The sequence below is a fragment of the Lithobates pipiens genome, unplaced genomic scaffold (assembly GCF_037356315.1).
Source record: "Lithobates pipiens isolate NorthernLeopardFrog02 unplaced genomic scaffold, aLitPip1_a1.2 Scaffold_18, whole genome shotgun sequence".
Classification (NCBI taxonomy): Eukaryota; Metazoa; Chordata; class Amphibia; order Anura; family Ranidae; genus Lithobates; species Lithobates pipiens.
Window position 1 is genome coordinate 578,905,011 of NW_027507758.1, and position 21,028 is coordinate 578,926,038.

General features: G+C 43.9%; 24 non-coding genes across 24 annotated transcripts; all 24 read right to left on the bottom strand.

The window, feature by feature from the left end:
- Positions 1-891: 891 nt before the first annotated feature.
- On the bottom strand, positions 892-963 carry TRNAQ-UUG (transfer RNA glutamine (anticodon UUG)). Its single transcript has one exon. It is a non-coding gene; the product is annotated as a tRNA-Gln (tRNA).
- A 380-nt stretch (positions 964-1,343) lies between these two features.
- TRNAQ-UUG (transfer RNA glutamine (anticodon UUG)) lies at positions 1,344-1,415 on the bottom strand. The gene has a single exon. It is a non-coding gene; the product is annotated as a tRNA-Gln (tRNA).
- A 902-nt stretch (positions 1,416-2,317) lies between these two features.
- TRNAQ-UUG (transfer RNA glutamine (anticodon UUG)) lies at positions 2,318-2,389 on the bottom strand. Its single transcript has one exon. It is a non-coding gene; the product is annotated as a tRNA-Gln (tRNA).
- A 2,257-nt stretch (positions 2,390-4,646) lies between these two features.
- TRNAQ-UUG (transfer RNA glutamine (anticodon UUG)) lies at positions 4,647-4,718 on the bottom strand. The gene has a single exon. It is a non-coding gene; the product is annotated as a tRNA-Gln (tRNA).
- Positions 4,719-5,621: 903 nt separating this feature from the next.
- On the bottom strand, positions 5,622-5,693 carry TRNAQ-UUG (transfer RNA glutamine (anticodon UUG)). The gene has a single exon. It is a non-coding gene; the product is annotated as a tRNA-Gln (tRNA).
- Positions 5,694-6,073: 380 nt separating this feature from the next.
- On the bottom strand, positions 6,074-6,145 carry TRNAQ-UUG (transfer RNA glutamine (anticodon UUG)). The gene has a single exon. It is a non-coding gene; the product is annotated as a tRNA-Gln (tRNA).
- Positions 6,146-7,047: 902 nt separating this feature from the next.
- On the bottom strand, positions 7,048-7,119 carry TRNAQ-UUG (transfer RNA glutamine (anticodon UUG)). Its single transcript has one exon. It is a non-coding gene; the product is annotated as a tRNA-Gln (tRNA).
- A 380-nt stretch (positions 7,120-7,499) lies between these two features.
- Positions 7,500-7,571, bottom strand: TRNAQ-UUG (transfer RNA glutamine (anticodon UUG)). Its single transcript has one exon. It is a non-coding gene; the product is annotated as a tRNA-Gln (tRNA).
- A 902-nt stretch (positions 7,572-8,473) lies between these two features.
- On the bottom strand, positions 8,474-8,545 carry TRNAQ-UUG (transfer RNA glutamine (anticodon UUG)). Its single transcript has one exon. It is a non-coding gene; the product is annotated as a tRNA-Gln (tRNA).
- A 1,354-nt stretch (positions 8,546-9,899) lies between these two features.
- TRNAQ-UUG (transfer RNA glutamine (anticodon UUG)) lies at positions 9,900-9,971 on the bottom strand. Its single transcript has one exon. It is a non-coding gene; the product is annotated as a tRNA-Gln (tRNA).
- A 380-nt stretch (positions 9,972-10,351) lies between these two features.
- TRNAQ-UUG (transfer RNA glutamine (anticodon UUG)) lies at positions 10,352-10,423 on the bottom strand. Its single transcript has one exon. It is a non-coding gene; the product is annotated as a tRNA-Gln (tRNA).
- Positions 10,424-11,325: 902 nt separating this feature from the next.
- Positions 11,326-11,397, bottom strand: TRNAQ-UUG (transfer RNA glutamine (anticodon UUG)). The gene has a single exon. It is a non-coding gene; the product is annotated as a tRNA-Gln (tRNA).
- A 380-nt stretch (positions 11,398-11,777) lies between these two features.
- On the bottom strand, positions 11,778-11,849 carry TRNAQ-UUG (transfer RNA glutamine (anticodon UUG)). Its single transcript has one exon. It is a non-coding gene; the product is annotated as a tRNA-Gln (tRNA).
- Positions 11,850-12,751: 902 nt separating this feature from the next.
- Positions 12,752-12,823, bottom strand: TRNAQ-UUG (transfer RNA glutamine (anticodon UUG)). Its single transcript has one exon. It is a non-coding gene; the product is annotated as a tRNA-Gln (tRNA).
- A 380-nt stretch (positions 12,824-13,203) lies between these two features.
- On the bottom strand, positions 13,204-13,275 carry TRNAQ-UUG (transfer RNA glutamine (anticodon UUG)). The gene has a single exon. It is a non-coding gene; the product is annotated as a tRNA-Gln (tRNA).
- Positions 13,276-14,177: 902 nt separating this feature from the next.
- On the bottom strand, positions 14,178-14,249 carry TRNAQ-UUG (transfer RNA glutamine (anticodon UUG)). The gene has a single exon. It is a non-coding gene; the product is annotated as a tRNA-Gln (tRNA).
- A 380-nt stretch (positions 14,250-14,629) lies between these two features.
- Positions 14,630-14,701, bottom strand: TRNAQ-UUG (transfer RNA glutamine (anticodon UUG)). The gene has a single exon. It is a non-coding gene; the product is annotated as a tRNA-Gln (tRNA).
- Positions 14,702-16,055: 1,354 nt separating this feature from the next.
- TRNAQ-UUG (transfer RNA glutamine (anticodon UUG)) lies at positions 16,056-16,127 on the bottom strand. The gene has a single exon. It is a non-coding gene; the product is annotated as a tRNA-Gln (tRNA).
- Positions 16,128-17,029: 902 nt separating this feature from the next.
- TRNAQ-UUG (transfer RNA glutamine (anticodon UUG)) lies at positions 17,030-17,101 on the bottom strand. The gene has a single exon. It is a non-coding gene; the product is annotated as a tRNA-Gln (tRNA).
- Positions 17,102-17,481: 380 nt separating this feature from the next.
- TRNAQ-UUG (transfer RNA glutamine (anticodon UUG)) lies at positions 17,482-17,553 on the bottom strand. Its single transcript has one exon. It is a non-coding gene; the product is annotated as a tRNA-Gln (tRNA).
- A 902-nt stretch (positions 17,554-18,455) lies between these two features.
- Positions 18,456-18,527, bottom strand: TRNAQ-UUG (transfer RNA glutamine (anticodon UUG)). Its single transcript has one exon. It is a non-coding gene; the product is annotated as a tRNA-Gln (tRNA).
- Positions 18,528-18,907: 380 nt separating this feature from the next.
- Positions 18,908-18,979, bottom strand: TRNAQ-UUG (transfer RNA glutamine (anticodon UUG)). The gene has a single exon. It is a non-coding gene; the product is annotated as a tRNA-Gln (tRNA).
- Positions 18,980-19,881: 902 nt separating this feature from the next.
- Positions 19,882-19,953, bottom strand: TRNAQ-UUG (transfer RNA glutamine (anticodon UUG)). Its single transcript has one exon. It is a non-coding gene; the product is annotated as a tRNA-Gln (tRNA).
- Positions 19,954-20,333: 380 nt separating this feature from the next.
- On the bottom strand, positions 20,334-20,405 carry TRNAQ-UUG (transfer RNA glutamine (anticodon UUG)). The gene has a single exon. It is a non-coding gene; the product is annotated as a tRNA-Gln (tRNA).
- Positions 20,406-21,028: the final 623 nt, after the last annotated feature.

Sequence of the window (21,028 nt, forward strand, 5' to 3'; positions counted from 1 at the left end):
TCAACTGCTCTCTATTTTGCTGTATACATATGTCCTTAGGTTAAGCCCCCTATCCCTTTAACTCCATTAAAATTGAATCTTAAAAGAACTTAACCTGAGACCAACTCCAGAACATGTTGCATACCAGGGGGAGAGAAAAGGTCAAAAAGACCTCTCCAAGGCAAAACTAATGTATCTGCTGCAAGTTTGCCTGGTGGTGGGCTTTAGGAGAGAACAAATGATCTGTGATTAGCACACTGGGCTCGCTGGCCTACGCCTTTCAAAACTGCTGGCCCGCAGATGTATTCTTTGCAGGACAAGAGTTCAGAAACTGTTTATGATGGAGGAGGTCTAGAGATGGTGCAAGCATAATTGGAGTTTCTGGAGTGAGTAATGGGAGAACAGGAAATCAAGGCCTTTGGGGCCAAAATGGGATGCTGGCAATCACTGTGGAAGAGTAGAGATGAGGCCTGTTGAGAACTTTGAAGATGCAAGAAACTGGGAGAAATAGATACACCAGTGTTAAATTCCACAGGTGGCGTGAAGCATCCATATCCTCTGAACTTGAAAACTTGTCTTTGAACAGAAAACTTTGACAAAGATGGAGTTGAGAGGAATGGCTAGAAGATGAATTTCCCTAATTGTCATGTTTTGCTAAATCTGAGCAAAAAAGACAACTTAGCTTCTTCCTCCTGTTCCTGGTAAAAGTACTTAGGGTTGCAGATATTCTTTTTAAATACAGCTCTCTGTGTCATCAGTATGCTTTGGCAATTGGCTGGACCTGGGCAGCTGGCTACGCTCACAATTTTCACAACTAGCCACATTAGCAACAACTTCTGCTGTCATTGGCCTTTGTAGCCGTAAGACACAAATTGAAATTCCAAGATGAAATCTGCAATGAGCCTCTAAAGAAGGTCCCACCGAGATTCGAACTCGGATCGCTGGATTCAAAGTCCAGAGTGCTAACCATTACACCATGGAACCCTTGGGGCATGCTCAACTGCTCTCTATTTTGCTGGATACATATGTCCGTAGGTTAAGCCCCCTATCCCTTTAACTCCATTACATTTGAATCTTAAAAGAACTTAACCTGAGACCAACTCCAGAACATGTTGCATACCAGGGGGAGAGAAAAGGTCAAAAAGACCTCTCCAAGTCAAAACTAATGTATCTGCTGCAGGTTTGCCTGGTAGTGGCCTTTAGGAGATAACAAATGATCTGTGATTAGCACATCTGGGTGGCTGGCTACGCTCACTATTTTCACAACCAGCCACGTTAGCAACAACTTCTGCTGTCACTGGCCTTTGTGGCCGTAAGAAACAAATTGAAATTCCAAGATGAAATCTGCAATGAGACTCTGATGAAGGTTCCACCGAGATTTGATCTCGGATCACTGGATTCAAAGTCCAGAGTGCTAACCATTACACCATGGAACCCTTGGGCATGCTCAACTGCTCTCTATTTTGCTGTATACATATGTCCTTAGGTTAAGCCCCCTATCCCTTTAACTCCATTAAAATTGAATCTTAAAAGAACTTAACCTGAGACCAACTCCAGAACATGTTGCATACCAGGGGGAGAGAAAAGGTCAAAAAGACCTCTCCAAGGCAAAACTAATGTATCTGCTGCAAGTTTGCCTGGTGGTGGGCTTTAGGAGAGAACAAATGATCTGTGATTAGCACACTGGGCTCGCTGGCCTACGCCTTTCAAAACTGCTGGCCCGCAGATGTATTCTTTGCAGGACAAGAGTTCAGGAACTGTTTATGATGGAGGAGGTCTAGAGATGGTGCAAGCATAATTGGAGTTTCTGGAGTGAGTAATGGGAGAACAGGAAATCAAGGCCTTTGGGGCCAAAATGGGATGCTGGCAATCACTGTGGAAGAGTAGAGATGAGGCCTGTTGAGAACTTTGAAGATGCAAGAAACTGGGAGAAATAGATACACCAGTGTTAAATTCCACAGGTGGCGTGAAGCATCCATATCCTCTGAACTTGAAAACTTGTCTTTGGACAGAAAACTTTGACAAAGATGGAGTTGAGAGGAATGGCTAGAAGATGAATTTCCCTAATTGTCATGTTTTGCTAAATCTGAGCAAAAAAGACAACTTAGCTTCTTCCTCCTATTCCTGGTAAAAGTACTTAGGGTTGCAGATATTCTTTTTAAATACAGCTCTCTGTGTCATCAGTATGCTTTGGCAATTGGCTGGACCTGGGCAGCTGGCTACGCTCACAATTTTCACAACTAGCCACATTAGCAACAACTTCTGCTGTCATTGGCCTTTGTAGCCGTAAGACACAAATTGAAATTCCAAGATGAAATCTGCAATGAGCCTCTAAAGAAGGTCCCACCGAGATTCGAACTCGGATCGCTGGATTCAAAGTCCAGAGTGCAAACCATTACACCATGGAACCCTTGGGGCATGCTCAACTGCTCTCTATTTTGCTGGATACATTTGTCCGTAGGTTAAGCCCCCTATCCCTTTAACTCCATTACATTTGAATCTTAAAAGAACTTAACCTGAGACCAACTCCAGAACATGTTGCATACCAGGGGGAGAGAAAAGGTCAAAAAGACCTCTCCAAGTCAAAACTAATGTATCTGCTGCAGGTTTGCCTGGTAGTGGCCTTTAGGAGATAACAAATGATCTGTGATTAGCACATCTGGGTGGCTGGCTACGCTCACTATTTTCACAACCAGCCACGTTAGCAACAACTTCTGCTGTCACTGGCCTTTGTGGCCGTAAGAAACAAATTGAAATTCCAAGATGAAATCTGCAATGAGACTCTGATGAAGGTTCCACCGAGATTTGATCTCGGATCACTGGATTCAAAGTCCAGAGTGCTAACCATTACATCATGGAACCCTTGGGCATGCTCAACTGCTCTCTATTTTGCTGTATACAGATGTCCGTAGGTTAAGCCCCCTATCCCTTTAACTCCATTAAAATTGAATCTTAAAAGAACTTAACCTGAGACCAACTCCAGAACATGTTGCATACCAGGGGGAGAGAAAAGGTCAAAAAGACCTCTCCAAGGCAAAACTAATGTATCTGCTGCAAGTTTGCCTGGTGGTGGGCTTTAGGAGAGAACAAATGATCTGTGATTAGCACACTGGGCTCGCTGGCCTACGCCTTTCAAAACTGCTGGCCCGCAGATGTATTCTTTGCAGGACAAGAGTTCAGAAACTGTTTATGATGGAGGAGGTCTAGAGATGGTGCAAGCATAATTGGAGTTTCTGGAGTGAGTAATGGGAGAACAGGAAATCAAGGCCTTTGGGGCCAAAATGGGATGCTGGCAATCACTGTGGAAGAGTAGAGATGAGGCCTGTTGAGAACTTTGAAGATGCAAGAAACTGGGAGAAATAGATACACCAGTGTTAAATTCCACAGGTGGCGTGAAGCATCCATATCCTCTGAACTTGAAAACTTGTCTTTGGACAGAAAACTTTGACAAAGATGGAGTTGAGAGGAATGGCTAGAAGATGAATTTCCCTAATTGTCATGTTTTGCTAAATCTGAGCAAAAAAGACAACTTAGCTTCTTCCTCCTGTTCCTGGTAAAAGTACTTAGGGTTGCAGATATTCTTTTTAAATACAGCTCTCTGTGTCATCAGTATGCTTTGGCAATTGGCTGGACCTGGGCAGCTGGCTACGCTCACAATTTTCACAACTAGCCACATTAGCAACAACTTCTGCTGTCATTGGCCTTTGTAGCCGTAAGACACAAATTGAAATTCCAAGATGAAATCTGCAATGAGCCTCTAAAGAAGGTCCCACCGAGATTCGAACTCGGATCGCTGGATTCAAAGTCCAGAGTGCTAACCATTACACCAAGGAACCCTTGGGGCATGCTCAACTGCTCTCTATTTTGCTGGATACATATGTCCGTAGGTTAAGCCCCCTATCCCTTTAACTCCATTACATTTGAATCTTAAAAGAACTTAACCTGAGACCAACTCCAGAACATGTTGCATACCAGGGGGAGAGAAAAGGTCAAAAAGACCTCTCCAAGGCAAAACTAATGTATCTGCTGCAGGTTTGCCTGGTAGTGGCCTTTAGGAGATAACAAATGATCTGTGATTAGCACATCTGGGTGGCTGGCTACGCTCACTATTTTCACAACCAGCCACGTTAGCAACAACTTCTGCTGTCACTGGCCTTTGTGGCCGTAAGACACAAATTGAAATTCCAAGATGAAATCTGCAATGAGCCTCTAAGGAAGGTCCCACCGAGATTCGAACTCAGATCGCTGGATTCAAAGTCGAGAGTGCTAACCATTACACCATGGAACCCTTGGGCATGCTCAACTGCTCTCTATTTTGCTGTATACATATGTCCGTAGGTTAAGCCCCCTATCCCTTTAACTCCATTAAAATTGAATCTTAAAAGAACTTAACCTGAGACCAACTCCAGAACATGTTGCATACCAGGGGGAGAGAAAAGGTCAAAAAGACCTCTCCAAGTCAAAACTAATGTATCTGCTGCAGGTTTGCCTGGTAGTGGCCTTTAGGAGATAACAAATGATCTGTGATTAGCACATCTGGGTGGCTGGCTACGCTCACTATTTTCACAACCAGCCACGTTAGCAACAACTTCTGCTGTCACTGGCCTTTGTGGCCGTAAGAAACAAATTGAAATTCCAAGATGAAATCTGCAATGAGACTCTGATGAAGGTTCCACCGAGATTTGATCTCGGATCACTGGATTCAAAGTCCAGAGTGCTAACCATTACACCATGGAACCCTTGGGCATGCTCAACTGCTCTCTATTTTGCTGTATACATATGTCCGTAGGTTAAGCCCCCCTATCCCTTTAACTCCATTAAAATTGAATCTTAAAAGAACTTAACCTGAGACCAACTCCAGAACATGTTGCATACCAGGGGGAGAGAAAAGGTCAAAAAGACCTCTCCAAGGCAAAACTAATGTATCTGCTGCAAGTTTGCCTGGTGGTGGGCTTTAGGAGAGAACAAATGATCTGTGATTAGCACACTGGGCTCGCTGGCCTACGCCTTTCAAAACTGCTGGCCCGCAGATGTATTCTTTGCAGGACAAGTGTTCAGGAACTGTTTATGATGGAGGAGGTCCAGAGATGGTGCAAGCATAATTGGAGTTTCTGGAGTGAGTAATGGGAGAACAGGAAATCAAGGCCTTTGGGGCCAAAATGGGATGCTGGCAATCACTGTGGAAGAGTAGAGATGAGGCCTGTTGAGAACTTTGAAGATGCAAGAAACTGGGAGAAATAGATACACCAGTGTTAAATTCCACAGGTGGCGTGAAGCATCCATATCCTCTGAACTTGAAAACTTGTCTTTGGACAGAAAACTTTGACAAAGATGGAGTTGAGAGGAATGGCTAGAAGATGAATTTCCCTAATTGTCATGTTTTGCTAAATCTGAGCAAAAAAGACAACTTAGCTTCTTCCTCCTGTTCCTGGTAAAAGTACTTAGGGTTGCAGATATTCTTTTTAAATACAGCTCTCTGTGTCATCAGTATGCTTTGGCAATTGGCTGGACCTGGGCAGCTGGCTACGCTCACAATTTTCACAACTAGCCACATTAGCAACAACTTCTGCTGTCATTGGCCTTTGTAGCCGTAAGACACAAATTGAAATTCCAAGATGAAATCTGCAATGAGCCTCTAAAGAAGGTCCCACCGAGATTCGAACTCGGATCGCTGGATTCAAAGTCCAGAGTGCTAACCATTACACCATGGAACCCTTGGGGCATGCTCAACTGCTCTCTATTTTGCTGGATACATATGTCCGTAGGTTAAGCCCCCTATCCCTTTAACTCCATTACATTTGAATCTTAAAAGAACTTAACCTGAGACCAACTCCAGAACATGTTGCATACCAGGGGGAGAGAAAAGGTCAAAAAGACCTCTCCAAGTCAAAACTAATGTATCTGCTGCAGGTTTGCCTGGTAGTGGCCTTTAGGAGATAACAAATGATCTGTGATTAGCACATCTGGGTGGCTGGCTACGCTCACTATTTTCACAACCAGCCACGTTAGCAACAACTTCTGCTGTCACTGGCCTTTGTGGCCGTAAGAAACAAATTGAAATTCCAAGATGAAATCTGCAATGAGACTCTGATGAAGGTTCCACCGAGATTTGATCTCGGATCACTGGATTCAAAGTCCAGAGTGCTAACCATTACACCATGGAACCCTTGGGCATGCTCAACTGCTCTCTATTTTGCTGTATACATATGTCCGTAGGTTAAGCCCCCTATCCCTTTAACTCCATTAAAATTGAATCTTAAAAGAACTTAACCTGAGACCAACTCCAGAACATGTTGCATACCAGGGGGAGAGAAAAGGTCAAAAAGACCTCTCCAAGGCAAAACTAATGTATCTGCTGCAAGTTTGCCTGGTGGTGGGCTTTAGGAGAGAACAAATGATCTGTGATTAGCACACTGGGCTCGCTGGCCTACGCCTTTCAAAACTGCTGGCCCGCAGATGTATTCTTTGCAGGACAAGAGTTCAGGAACTGTTTATGATGGAGGAGGTCTAGAGATGGTGCAAGCATAATTGGAGTTTCTGGAGTGAGTAATGGGAGAACAGGAAATCAAGGCCTTTGGGGCCAAAATGGGATGCTGGCAATCACTGTGGAAGAGTAGAGATGAGGCCTGTTGAGAACTTTGAAGATGCAAGAAACTGGGAGAAATAGATACACCAGTGTTAAATTCCACAGGTGGCGTGAAGCATCCATATCCTCTGAACTTGAAAACTTGTCTTTGGACAGAAAACTTTGACAAAGATGGAGTTGAGAGGAATGGCTAGAAGATGAATTTCCCTAATTGTCATGTTTTGCTAAATCTGAGCAAAAAAGACAACTTAGCTTCTTCCTCCTGTTCCTGGTAAAAGTACTTAGGGTTGCAGATATTCTTTTTAAATACAGCTCTCTGTGTCATCAGTATGCTTTGGCAATTGGCTGGACCTGGGCAGCTGGCTACGCTCACAATTTTCACAACTAGCCACATTAGCAACAACTTCTGCTGTCATTGGCCTTTGTAGCCGTAAGACACAAATTGAAATTCCAAGATGAAATCTGCAATGAGCCTCTAAAGAAGGTCCCACCGAGATTCGAACTCGGATCGCTGGATTCAAAGTCCAGAGTGCTAACCATTACACCATGGAACCCTTGGGGCATGCTCAACTGCTCTCTATTTTGCTGGATACATATGTCCGTAGGTTAAGCCCCCTATCCCTTTAACTCCATTACATTTGAATCTTAAAAGAACTTAACCTGAGACCAACTCCAGAACATGTTGCATACCAGGGGGAGAGAAAAGGTCAAAAAGACCTCTCCAAGTCAAAACTAATGTATCTGCTGCAGGTTTGCCTGGTAGTGGCCTTTAGGAGATAACAAATGATCTGTGATTAGCACATCTGGGTGGCTGGCTACGCTCACTATTTTCACAACCAGCCACGTTAGCAACAACTTCTGCTGTCACTGGCCTTTGTGGCCGTAAGAAACAAATTGAAATTCCAAGATGAAATCTGCAATGAGACTCTGATGAAGGTTCCACCGAGATTTGATCTCGGATCACTGGATTCAAAGTCCAGAGTGCTAACCATTACACCATGGAACCCTTGGGCATGCTCAACTGCTCTCTATTTTGCTGTATACATATGTCCTTAGGTTAAGCCCCCTATCCCTTTAACTCCATTAAAATTGAATCTTAAAAGAACTTAACCTGAGACCAACTCCAGAACATGTTGCATACCAGGGGGAGAGAAAAGGTCAAAAAGACCTCTCCAAGGCAAAACTAATGTATCTGCTGCAAGTTTGCCTGGTGGTGGGCTTTAGGAGAGAACAAATGATCTGTGATTAGCACACTGGGCTCGCTGGCCTACGCCTTTCAAAACTGCTGGCCCGCAGATGTATTCTTTGCAGGACAAGAGTTCAGAAACTGTTTATGATGGAGGAGGTCTAGAGATGGTGCAAGCATAATTGGAGTTTCTGGAGTGAGTAATGGGAGAACAGGAAATCAAGGCCTTTGGGGCCAAAATGGGATGCTGGCAATCACTGTGGAAGAGTAGAGATGAGGCCTGTTGAGAACTTTGAAGATGCAAGAAACTGGGAGAAATAGATACACCAGTGTTAAATTCCACAGGTGGCGTGAAGCATCCATATCCTCTGAACTTGAAAACTTGTCTTTGAACAGAAAACTTTGACAAAGATGGAGTTGAGAGGAATGGCTAGAAGATGAATTTCCCTAATTGTCATGTTTTGCTAAATCTGAGCAAAAAAGACAACTTAGCTTCTTCCTCCTGTTCCTGGTAAAAGTACTTAGGGTTGCAGATATTCTTTTTAAATACAGCTCTCTGTGTCATCAGTATGCTTTGGCAATTGGCTGGACCTGGGCAGCTGGCTACGCTCACAATTTTCACAACTAGCCACATTAGCAACAACTTCTGCTGTCATTGGCCTTTGTAGCCGTAAGACACAAATTGAAATTCCAAGATGAAATCTGCAATGAGCCTCTAAAGAAGGTCCCACCGAGATTCGAACTCGGATCGCTGGATTCAAAGTCCAGAGTGCTAACCATTACACCATGGAACCCTTGGGGCATGCTCAACTGCTCTCTATTTTGCTGGATACATATGTCCGTAGGTTAAGCCCCCTATCCCTTTAACTCCATTACATTTGAATCTTAAAAGAACTTAACCTGAGACCAACTCCAGAACATGTTGCATACCAGGGGGAGAGAAAAGGTCAAAAAGACCTCTCCAAGTCAAAACTAATGTATCTGCTGCAGGTTTGCCTGGTAGTGGCCTTTAGGAGATAACAAATGATCTGTGATTAGCACATCTGGGTGGCTGGCTACGCTCACTATTTTCACAACCAGCCACGTTAGCAACAACTTCTGCTGTCACTGGCCTTTGTGGCCGTAAGAAACAAATTGAAATTCCAAGATGAAATCTGCAATGAGACTCTGATGAAGGTTCCACCGAGATTTGATCTCGGATCACTGGATTCAAAGTCCAGAGTGCTAACCATTACACCATGGAAACCTTGGGCATGCTCAACTGCTCTCTATTTTGCTGTATACAGATGTCCGTAGGTTAAGCCCCCTATCCCTTTAACTCCATTAAAATTGAATCTTAAAAGAACTTAACCTGAGACCAACTCCAGAACATGTTGCATACCAGGGGGAGAGAAAAGGTCAAAAAGACCTCTCCAAGGCAAAACTAATGTATCTGCTGCAAGTTTGCCTGGTGGTGGGCTTTAGGAGAGAACAAATGATCTGTGATTAGCACACTGGGCTCGCTGGCCTACGCCTTTCAAAACTGCTGGCCCGCAGATGTATTCTTTGCAGGACAAGAGTTCAGAAACTGTTTATGATGGAGGAGGTCTAGAGATGGTGCAAGCATAATTGGAGTTTCTGGAGTGAGTAATGGGAGAACAGGAAATCAAGGCCTTTGGGGCCAAAATGGGATGCTGGCAATCACTGTGGAAGAGTAGAGATGAGGCCTGTTGAGAACTTTGAAGATGCAAGAAACTGGGAGAAATAGATACACCAGTGTTAAATTCCACAGGTGGCGTGAAGCATCCATATCCTCTGAACTTGAAAACTTGTCTTTGGACAGAAAACTTTGACAAAGATGGAGTTGAGAGGAATGGCTAGAAGATGAATTTCCCTAATTGTCATGTTTTGCTAAATCTGAGCAAAAAAGACAACTTAGCTTCTTCCTCCTGTTCCTGGTAAAAGTACTTAGGGTTGCAGATATTCTTTTTAAATACAGCTCTCTGTGTCATCAGTATGCTTTGGCAATTGGCTGGACCTGGGCAGCTGGCTACGCTCACAATTTTCACAACTAGCCACATTAGCAACAACTTCTGCTGTCATTGGCCTTTGTAGCCGTAAGACACAAATTGAAATTCCAAGATGAAATCTGCAATGAGCCTCTAAAGAAGGTCCCACCGAGATTCGAACTCGGATCGCTGGATTCAAAGTCCAGAGTGCTAACCATTACACCATGGAACCCTTGGGGCATGCTCAACTGCTCTCTATTTTGCTGGATACATATGTCCGTAGGTTAAGCCCCCTATCCCTTTAACTCCATTACATTTGAATCTTAAAAGAACTTAACCTGAGACCAACTCCAGAACATGTTGCATACCAGGGGGAGAGAAAAGGTCAAAAAGACCTCTCCAAGTCAAAACTAATGTATCTGCTGCAGGTTTGCCTGGTAGTGGCCTTTAGGAGATAACAAATGATCTGTGATTAGCACATCTGGGTGGCTGGCTACGCTCACTATTTTCACAACCAGCCACGTTAGCAACAACTTCTGCTGTCACTGGCCTTTGTGGCCGTAAGAAACAAATTGAAATTCCAAGATGAAATCTGCAATGAGACTCTGATGAAGGTTCCACCGAGATTTGATCTCGGATCACTGGATTCAAAGTCCAGAGTGCTAACCATTACACCATGGAACCCTTGGGCATGCTCAACTGCTCTCTATTTTGCTGTATACAGATGTCCGTAGGTTAAGCCCCCTATCCCTTTAACTCCATTAAAATTGAATCTTAAAAGAACTTAACCTGAGACCAACTCCAGAACATGTTGCATACCAGGGGGAGAGAAAAGGTCAAAAAGACCTCTCCAAGGCAAAACTAATGTATCTGCTGCAAGTTTGCCTGGTGGTGGGCTTTAGGAGAGAACAAATGATCTGTGATTAGCACACTGGGCTCGCTGGCCTACGCCTTTCAAAACTGCTGGCCCGCAGATGTATTCTTTGCAGGACAAGAGTTCAGAAACTGTTTATGATGGAGGAGGTCTAGAGATGGTGCAAGCATAATTGGAGTTTCTGGAGTGAGTAATGGGAGAACAGGAAATCAAGGCCTTTGGGGCCAAAATGGGATGCTGGCAATCACTGTGGAAGAGTAGAGATGAGGCCTGTTGAGAACTTTGAAGATGCAAGAAACTGGGAGAAATAGATACACCAGTGTTAAATTCCACAGGTGGCGTGAAGCATCCATATCCTCTGAACTTGAAAACTTGTCTTTGAACAGAAAACTTTGACAAAGATGGAGTTGAGAGGAATGGCTAGAAGATGAATTTCCCTAATTGTCATGTTTTGCTAAATCTGAGCAAAAAAGACAACTTAGCTTCTTCCTCCTGTTCCTGGTAAAAGTACTTAGGGTTGCAGATATTCTTTTTAAATACAGCTCTCTGTGTCATCAGTATGCTTTGGCAATTGGCTGGACCTGGGCAGCTGGCTACGCTCACAATTTTCACAACTAGACACATTAGCAACAACTTCTGCTGTCATTGGCCTTTGTAGCCGTAAGACACAAATTGAAATTCCAAGATGAAATCTGCAATGAGCCTCTAAAGAAGGTCCCACCGAGATTCGAACTCGGATCGCTGGATTCAAAGTCCAGAGTGCTAACCATTACACCATGGAACCCTTGGCGCATGCTCAACTGCTCTCTATTTTGCTGGATACATATGTCCGTAGGTTAAGCCCCCTATCCCTTTAACTCCATTACATTTGAATCTTAAAAGAACTTAACCTGAGACCAACTCCAGAACATGTTGCATACCAGGGGGAGAGAAAAGGTCAAAAAGACCTCTCCAAGTCAAAACTAATGTATCTGCTGCAGGTTTGCCTGGTAGTGGCCTTTAGGAGATAACAAATGATCTGTGATTAGCACATCTGGGTGGCTGGCTACGCTCACTATTTTCACAACCAGCCACGTTAGCAACAACTTCTGCTGTCACTGGCCTTTGTGGCCGTAAGAAACAAATTGAAATTCCAAGATGAAATCTGCAATGAGACTCTGATGAAGGTTCCACCGAGATTTGATCTCGGATCACTGGATTCAAAGTCCAGAGTGCTAACCATTACACCATGGAACCCTTGGGCATGCTCAACTGCTCTCTATTTTGCTGTATACATATGTCCTTAGGTTAAGCCCCCTATCCCTTTAACTCCATTAAAATTGAATCTTAAAAGAACTTAACCTGAGACCAACTCCAGAACATGTTGCATACCAGGGGGAGAGAAAAGGTCAAAAAGACCTCTCCAAGGCAAAACTAATGTATCTGCTGCAAGTTTGCCTGGTGGTGGGCTTTAGGAGAGAACAAATGATCTGTGATTAGCACACTGGGCTCGCTGGCCTACGCCTTTCAAAACTGCTGGCCCGCAGATGTATTCTTTGCAGGACAAGAGTTCAGAAACTGTTTATGATGGAGGAGGTCTAGAGATGGTGCAAGCATAATTGGAGTTTCTGGAGTGAGTAATGGGAGAACAGGAAATCAAGGCCTTTGGGGCCAAAATGGGATGCTGGCAATCACTGTGGAAGAGTAGAGATGAGGCCTGTTGAGAACTTTGAAGATGCAAGAAACTGGGAGAAATAGATACACCAGTGTTAAATTCCACAGGTGGCGTGAAGCATCCATATCCTCTGAACTTGAAAACTTGTCTTTGAACAGAAAACTTTGACAAAGATGGAGTTGAGAGGAATGGCTAGAAGATGAATTTCCCTAATTGTCATGTTTTGCTAAATCTGAGCAAAAAAGACAACTTAGCTTCTTCCTCCTGTTCCTGGTAAAAGTACTTAGGGTTGCAGATATTCTTTTTAAATACAGCTCTCTGTGTCATCAGTATGCTTTGGCAATTGGCTGGACCTGGGCAGCTGGCTACGCTCACAATTTTCACAACTAGCCACATTAGCAACAACTTCTGCTGTCATTGGCCTTTGTAGCCGTAAGACACAAATTGAAATTCCAAGATGAAATCTGCAATGAGCCTCTAAAGAAGGTCCCACCGAGATTCGAACTCGGATCGCTGGATTCAAAGCCCAGAGTGCTAACCATTACACCATGGAACCCTTGGGGCATGCTCAACTGCTCTCTATTTTGCTGGATACATATGTCCGTAGGTTAAGCCCCCTATCCCTTTAACTCCATTACATTTGAATCTTAAAAGAACTTAACCTGAGACCAACTCCAGAACATGTTGCATACCAGGGGGAGAGAAAAGGTCAAAAAGACCTCTCCAAGTCAAAACTAATGTATCTGCTGCAGGTTTGCCTGGTAGTGGCCTTTAGGAGATAACAAATGATCTGTGATTAGCACATCTGGGTGGCTGGCTACGCTCACTATTTTCACAACCAGCCACGTTAGCAACAACTTCTGCTGTCACTGGCCTTTGTGGCCGTAAGAAACAAATTGAAATTCCAAGATGAAATCTGCAATGAGACTCTGATGAAGGTTCCACCGAGATTTGATCTCGGATCACTGGATTCAAAGTCCAGAGTGCTAACCATTACACCATGGAACCCTTGGGCATGCTCAACTGCTCTCTATTTTGCTGTATACATATGTCCGTAGGTTAAGCCCCCTATCCCTTTAACTCCATTAAAATTGAATCTTAAAAGAACTTAACCTGAGACCAACTCCAGAACATGTTGCATACCAGGGGGAGAGAAAAGGTCAAAAAGACCTCTCCAAGGCAAAACTAATGTATCTGCTGCAAGTTTGCCTGGTGGTGGGCTTTAGGAGAGAACAAATGATCTGTGATTAGCACACTGGGCTCGCTGGCCTACGCCTTTCAAAACTGCTGGCCCGCAGATGTATTCTTTGCAGGACAAGAGTTCAGGAACTGTTTATGATGGAGGAGGTCTAGAGATGGTGCAAGCATAATTGGAGTTTCTGGAGTGAGTAATGGGAGAACAGGAAATCAAGGCCTTTGGGGCCAAAATGGGATGCTGGCAATCACTGTGGAAGAGTAGAGATGAGGCCTGTTGAGAACTTTGAAGATGCAAGAAACTGGGAGAAATAGATACACCAGTGTTAAATTCCACAGGTGGCGTGAAGCATCCATATCCTCTGAACTTGAAAACTTGTCTTTGGACAGAAAACTTTGACAAAGATGGAGTTGAGAGGAATGGCTAGAAGATGAATTTCCCTAATTGTCATGTTTTGCTAAATCTGAGCAAAAAAGACAACTTAGCTTCTTCCTCCTGTTCCTGGTAAAAGTACTTAGGGTTGCAGATATTCTTTTTAAATACAGCTCTCTGTGTCATCAGTATGCTTTGGCAATTGGCTGGACCTGGGCAGCTGGCTACGCTCACAATTTTCACAACTAGCCACATTAGCAACAACTTCTGCTGTCATTGGCCTTTGTAGCCGTAAGACACAAATTGAAATTCCAAGATGAAATCTGCAATGAGCCTCTAAAGAAGGTCCCACCGAGATTCGAACTCGGATCGCTGGATTCAAAGTCCAGAGTGCTAACCATTACACCATGGAACCCTTGGGGCATGCTCAACTGCTCTCTATTTTGCTGGATACATATGTCCGTAGGTTAAGCCCCCTATCCCTTTAACTCCATTACATTTGAATCTTAAAAGAACTTAACCTGAGACCAACTCCAGAACATGTTGCATACCAGGGGGAGAGAAAAGGTCAAAAAGACCTCTCCAAGTCAAAACTAATGTATCTGCTGCAGGTTTGCCTGGTAGTGGCCTTTAGGAGATAACAAATGATCTGTGATTAGCACATCTGGGTGGCTGGCTACGCTCACTATTTTCACAACCAGCCACGTTAGCAACAACTTCTGCTGTCACTGGCCTTTGTGGCCGTAAGAAACAAATTGAAATTCCAAGATGAAATCTGCAATGAGACTCTGATGAAGGTTCCACCGAGATTTGATCTCGGATCACTGGATTCAAAGTCCAGAGTGCTAACCATTACACCATGGAACCCTTGGGCATGCTCAACTGCTCTCTATTTTGCTGTATACATATGTCCGTAGGTTAAGCCCCCTATCCCTTTAACTCCATTAAAATTGAATCTTAAAAGAACTTAACCTGAGACCAACTCCAGAACATGTTGCATACCAGGGGGAGAGAAAAGGTCAAAAAGACCTCTCCAAGGCAAAACTAATGTATCTGCTGCAAGTTTGCCTGGTGGTGGGCTTTAGGAGAGAACAAATGATCTGTGATTAGCACACTGGGCTCGCTGGCCTACGCCTTTCAAAACTGCTGGCCCGCAGATGTATTCTTTGCAGGACAAGAGTTCAGGAACTGTTTATGATGGAGGAGGTCTAGAGATGGTGCAAGCATAATTGGAGTTTCTGGAGTGAGTAATGGGAGAACAGGAAATCAAGGCCTTTGGGGCCAAAATGGGATGCTGGCAATCACTGTGGAAGAGTAGAGATGAGGCCTGTTGAGAACTTTGAAGATGCAAGAAACTGGGAGAAATAGATACACCAGTGTTAAATTCCACAGGTGGCGTGAAGCATCCATATCCTCTGAACTTGAAAACTTGTCTTTGGACAGAAAACTTTGACAAAGATGGAGTTGAGAGGAATGGCTAGAAGATGAATTTCCCTAATTGTCATGTTTTGCTAAATCTGAGCAAAAAAGACAACTTAGCTTCTTCCTCCTGTTCCTGGTAAAAGTACTTAGGGTTGCAGATATTCTTTTTAAATACAGCTCTCTGTGTCATCAGTATGCTTTGGCAATTGGCTGGACCTGGGCAGCTGGCTACGCTCACAATTTTCACAACTCGCCACATTAGCAACAACTTCTGCTGTCATTGGCCTTTGTAGCCGTAAGACACAAATTGAAATTCCAAGATGAAATCTGCAATGAGCCTCTAATGAAGGTCCCACCGAGATTCGAACTCGGATCGCTGGATTCAAAGTCCAGAGTGCTAACCATTACACCAAGGAACCCTTGGGGCATGCTCAACTGCTCTCTATTTTGCTGGATACATATGTCCGTAGGTTAAGCCCCCTATCCCTTTAACTCCATTACATTTGAATCTTAAAAGAACTTAACCTGAGACCAACTCCAGAACATGTTGCATACCAGGGGGAGAGAAAAGGTCAAAAAGACCTCTCCAAGTCAAAACTAATGTATCTGCTGCAGGTTTGCCTGGTAGTGGCCTTTAGGAGATAACAAATGATCTGTGATTAGCACATCTGGGTGGCTGGCTACGCTCACTATTTTCACAACCAGCCACGTTAGCAACAACTTCTGCTGTCACTGGCCTTTGTGGCCGTAAGAAACAAATTGAAATTCCAAGATGAAATCTGCAATGAGACTCTGATGAAGGTTCCACCGAGATTTGATCTCGGATCACTGGATTCAAAGTCCAGAGTGCTAACCATTACACCATGGAACCCTTGGGCATGCTCAACTGCTCTCTATTTTGCTGTATACATATGTCCGTAGGTTAAGCCCCCTATCCCTTTAACTCCATTAAAATTGAATCTTAAAAGAACTTAACCTGAGACCAACTCCAGAACATGTTGCATACCAGGGGGAGAGAAAAGGTCAAAAAGACCTCTCCAAGGCAAAACTAATGTATCTGCTGCAAGTTTGCCTGGTGGTGGGCTTTAGGAGAGAACAAATGATCTGTGATTAGCACACTGGGCTCGCTGGCCTACGCCTTTCAAAACTGCTGGCCCGCAGATGTATTCTTTGCAGGACAAGAGTTCAGGAACTGTTTATGATGGAGGAGGTCTAGAGATGGTGCAAGCATAATTGGAGTTTCTGGAGTGAGTAATGGGAGAACAGGAAATCAAGGCCTTTGGGGCCAAAATGGGATGCTGGCAATCACTGTGGAAGAGTAGAGATGAGGCCTGTTGAGAACTTTGAAGATGCAAGAAACTGGGAGAAATAGATACACCAGTGTTAAATTCCACAGGTGGCGTGAAGCATCCATATCCTCTGAACTTGAAAACTTGTCTTTGGACAGAAAACTTTGACAAAGATGGAGTTGAGAGGAATGGCTAGAAGATGAATTTCCCTAATTGTCATGTTTTGCTAAATCTGAGCAAAAAAGACAACTTAGCTTCTTCCTCCTGTTCCTGGTAAAAGTACTTAGGGTTGCAGATATTCTTTTTAAATACAGCTCTCTGTGTCATCAGTATGCTTTGGCAATTGGCTGGACCTGGGCAGCTGGCTACGCTCACAATTTTCACAACTAGCCACATTAGCAACAACTTCTGCTGTCATTGGCCTTTGTAGCCGTAAGACACAAATTGAAATTCCAAGATGAAATCTGCAATGAGCCTCTAAAGAAGGTCCCACCGAGATTCGAACTTGGATCGCTGGATTCAAAGTCCAGAGTGCTAACCATTACACCATGGAACCCTTGGGGCATGCTCAACTGCTCTCTATTTTGCTGGATACATATGTCCGTAGGTTAAGCCCCCTATCCCTTTAACTCCATTACATTTGAATCTTAAAAGAACTTAACCTGAGACCAACTCCAGAACATGTTGCATACCAGGGGGAGAGAAAAGGTCAAAAAGACCTCTCCAAGTCAAAACTAATGTATCTGCTGCAGGTTTGCCTGGTAGTGGCCTTTAGGAGATAACAAATGATCTGTGATTAGCACATCTGGGTGGCTGGCTACGCTCACTATTTTCACAACCAGCCACGTAAGCAACAACTTCTGCTGTCACTGGCCTTTGTGGCCGTAAGAAACAAATTGAAATTCCAAGATGAAATCTGCAATGAGACTCTGATGAAGGTTCCACCGAGATTTGATCTCGGATCACTGGATTCAAAGTCCAGAGTGCTAACCATTACACCATGGAACCCTTGGGCATGCTCAACTGCTCTCTATTTTGCTGTATACATATGTCCTTAGGTTAAGCCCCCTATCCCTTTAACTCCATTAAAATTGAATCTTAAAAGAACTTAACCTGAGACCAACTCCAGAACATGTTGCATACCAGGGGGAGAGAAAAGGTCAAAAAGACCTCTCCAAGGCAAAACTAATGTATCTGCTGCAAGTTTGCCTGGTGGTGGGCTTTAGGAGAGAACAAATGATCTGTGATTAGCACACTGGGCTCGCTGGCCTACGCCTTTCAAAACTGCTGGCCCGCAGATGTATTCTTTGCAGGACAAGAGTTCAGAAACTGTTTATGATGGAGGAGGTCTAGAGATGGTGCAAGCATAATTGGAGTTTCTGGAGTGAGTAATGGGAGAACAGGAAATCAAGGCCTTTGGGGCCAAAATGGGATGCTGGCAATCACTGTGGAAGAGTAGAGATGAGGCCTGTTGAGAACTTTGAAGATGCAAGAAACTGGGAGAAATAGATACACCAGTGTTAAATTCCACAGGTGGCGTGAAGCATCCATATCCTCTGAACTTGAAAACTTGTCTTTGAACAGAAAACTTTGACAAAGATGGAGTTGAGAGGAATGGCTAGAAGATGAATTTCCCTAATTGTCATGTTTTGCTAAATCTGAGCAAAAAAGACAACTTAGCTTCTTCCTCCTGTTCCTGGTAAAAGTACTTAGGGTTGCAGATATTCTTTTTAAATACAGCTCTCTGTGTCATCAGTATGCTTTGGCAATTGGCTGGACCTGGGCAGCTGGCTACGCTCACAATTTTCACAACTAGCCACATTAGCAACAACTTCTGCTGTCATTGGCCTTTGTAGCCGTAAGACACAAATTGAAATTCCAAGATGAAATCTGCAATGAGCCTCTAAAGAAGGTCCCACCGAGATTCGAACTCGGATCGCTGGATTCAAAGTCCAGAGTGCTAACCATTACACCATGGAACCCTTGGGGCATGCTCAACTGCTCTCTATTTTGCTGGATACATATGTCCGTAGGTTAAGCCCCCTATCCCTTTAACTCCATTACATTTGAATCTTAAAAGAACTTAACCTGAGACCAACTCCAGAACATGTTGCATACCAGGGGGAGAGAAAAGGTCAAAAAGACCTCTCCAAGTCAAAACTAATGTATCTGCTGCAGGTTTGCCTGGTAGTGGCCTTTAGGAGATAACAAATGATCTGTGATTAGCACATCTGGGTGGCTGGCTACGCTCACTATTTTCACAACCAGCCACGTTAGCAACAACTTCTGCTGTCACTGGCCTTTGTGGCCGTAAGAAACAAATTGAAATTCCAAGATGAAATCTGCAATGAGACTCTGATGAAGGTTCCACCGAGATTTGATCTCGGATCACTGGATTCAAAGTCCAGAGTGCTAACCATTACACCATGGAACCCTTGGGCATGCTCAACTGCTCTCTATTTTGCTGTATACAGATGTCCGTAGGTTAAGCCCCCTATCCCTTTAACTCCATTAAAATTGAATCTTAAAAGAACTTAACCTGAGACCAACTCCAGAACATGTTGCATACCAGGGGGAGAGAAAAGGTCAAAAAGACCTCTCCAAGGCAAAACTAATGTATCTGCTGCAAGTTTGCCTGGTGGTGGGCTTTAGGAGAGAACAAATGATCTGTGATTAGCACACTGGGCTCGCTGGCCTACGCCTTTCAAAACTGCTGGCCCGCAGATGTATTCTTTGCAGGACAAGAGTTCAGGAACTGTTTATGATGGAGGAGGTCTAGAGATGGTGCAAGCATAATTGGAGTTTCTGGAGTGAGTAATGGGAGAACAGGAAATCAAGGCCTTTGGGGCCAAAATGGGATGCTGGCAATCACTGTGGAAGAGTAGAGATGAGGCCTGTTGAGAACTTTGAAGATGCAAGAAACTGGGAGAAATAGATACACCAGTGTTAAATTCCACAGGTGGCGTGAAGCATCCATATCCTCTGAACTTGAAAACTTGTCTTTGGACAGAAAACTTTGACAAAGATGGAGTTGAGAGGAATGGCTAGAAGATGAATTTCCCTAATTGTCATGTTTTGCTAAATCTGAGCAAAAAAGACAACTTAGCTTCTTCCTCCTGTTCCTGGTAAAAGTACTTAGGGTTGCAGATATTCTTTTTAAATACAGCTCTCTGTGTCATCAGTATGCTTTGGCAATTGGCTGGACCTGGGCAGCTGGCTACGCTCACAATTTTCACAACTAGCCACATTAGCAACAACTTCTGCTGTCATTGGCCTTTGTAGCCGTAAGACACAAATTGAAATTCCAAGATGAAATCTGCAATGAGCCTCTAAAGAAGGTCCCACCGAGATTCGAACTCGGATCGCTGGATTCAAAGTCCAGAGTGCTAACCATTACACCATGGAACCCTTGGGGCATGCTCAACTGCTCTCTATTTTGCTGGATACATTTGTCCGTAGGTTAAGCCCCCTATCCCTTTAACTCCATTACATTTGAATCTTAAAAGAATTTAACCTGAGACCAACTCCAGAACATGTTGCATACCAGGGGGAGAGAAAAGGTCAAAAAGACCTCTCCAAGTCAAAACTAATGTATCTGCTGCAGGTTTGCCTGGTAGTGGCCTTTAGGAGATAACAAATGATCTGTGATTAGCACATCTGGGTGGCTGGCTACGCTCACTATTTTCACAACCAGCCACGTTAGCAACAACTTCTGCTGTCACTGGCCTTTGTGGCCGTAAGAAACAAATTGAAATTCCAAGATGAAATCTGCAATGAGACTCTGATGAAGGTTCCACCGAGATTTGATCTCGGATCACTGGATTCAAAGTCCAGAGTGCTAACCATTACACCATGGAACCCTTGGGCATGCTCAACTGCTCTCTATTTTGCTGTATACATATGTCCGTAGGTTAAGCCCCCTATCCCTTTAACTCCATTAAAATTGAATCTTAAAAGAACTTAACCTGAGACCAACTCCAGAACATGTTGCATACCAGGGGGAGAGAAAAGGTCAAAAAGACCTCTCCAAGGCAAAACTAATGTATCTGCTGCAAGTTTGCCTGGTGGTGGGCTTTAGGAGAGAACAAATGATCTGTGATTAGCACACTGGGCTCGCTGGCCTACGCCTTTCAAAACTGCTGGCCCGCAGATGTATTCTTTGCAGGACAAGAGTTCAGAAACTGTTTATGATGGAGGAGGTCTAGAGATGGTGCAAGCATAATTGGAGTTTCTGGAGTGAGTAATGGGAGAACAGGAAATCAAGGCCTTTGGGGCCAAAATGGGATGCTGGCAATCACTGTGGAAGAGTAGAGATGAGGCCTGTTGAGAACTTTGAAGATGCAAGAAACTGGGAGAAATAGATACACCAGTGTTAAATTCCACAGGTGGCGTGAAGCATCCATATCCTCTGAACTTGAAAACTTGTCTTTGAACAGAAAACTTTGACAAAGATGGAGTTGAGAGGAATGGCTAGAAGATGAAT